At 41.7% G+C, this 321-nt stretch overlaps 1 protein-coding gene across 1 annotated transcript in view; it reads left to right on the top strand.

The window, feature by feature from the left end:
• LOC119592616 (carbohydrate sulfotransferase 5-like) overlaps positions 1-321 on the top strand; it is a 20,665-nt gene that overhangs the window by 914 nt on the left and 19,430 nt on the right. The window lies entirely within an intron of this gene.

The following is a 321-nucleotide window of genomic DNA, read 5'->3' as shown; positions in this document are numbered from 1 at the left end:
GCCTCTGTCTATCCCTTTCTGTCTCTCAGCCTAGTGAGTGTCCGCAAAAAATGGCGGACTTCCCAGTTTTCTTCACCGCAAACCATACCTACCGTCATGTCTGTACATCAGTGTGATGTATCGGTGAACTTAAAAGATATTTCTAATCAAATATGTACAAAAAGGTGCCGTCATTTTTTAGGTCGTGATCGACCAGTAATTTAACGCTGTATTAACTGTTCTGAAAGACTTTCAGGAATATCCTCGGTGGCATGGAAAGGAACTCATTCTCGACCTGCAAAAAAATCCAAACCGATACATTTCTCTGCTCTCTGATTCTGT

This window comes from Penaeus monodon, chromosome 30 (assembly GCF_015228065.2).
Source record: "Penaeus monodon isolate SGIC_2016 chromosome 30, NSTDA_Pmon_1, whole genome shotgun sequence".
In the NCBI taxonomy this organism is placed as follows: domain Eukaryota; kingdom Metazoa; phylum Arthropoda; class Malacostraca; order Decapoda; family Penaeidae; genus Penaeus; species Penaeus monodon.
Note: the sequence above shows the minus strand (reverse complement) of the source record. Positions and strands in the feature narration are given on the sequence as shown.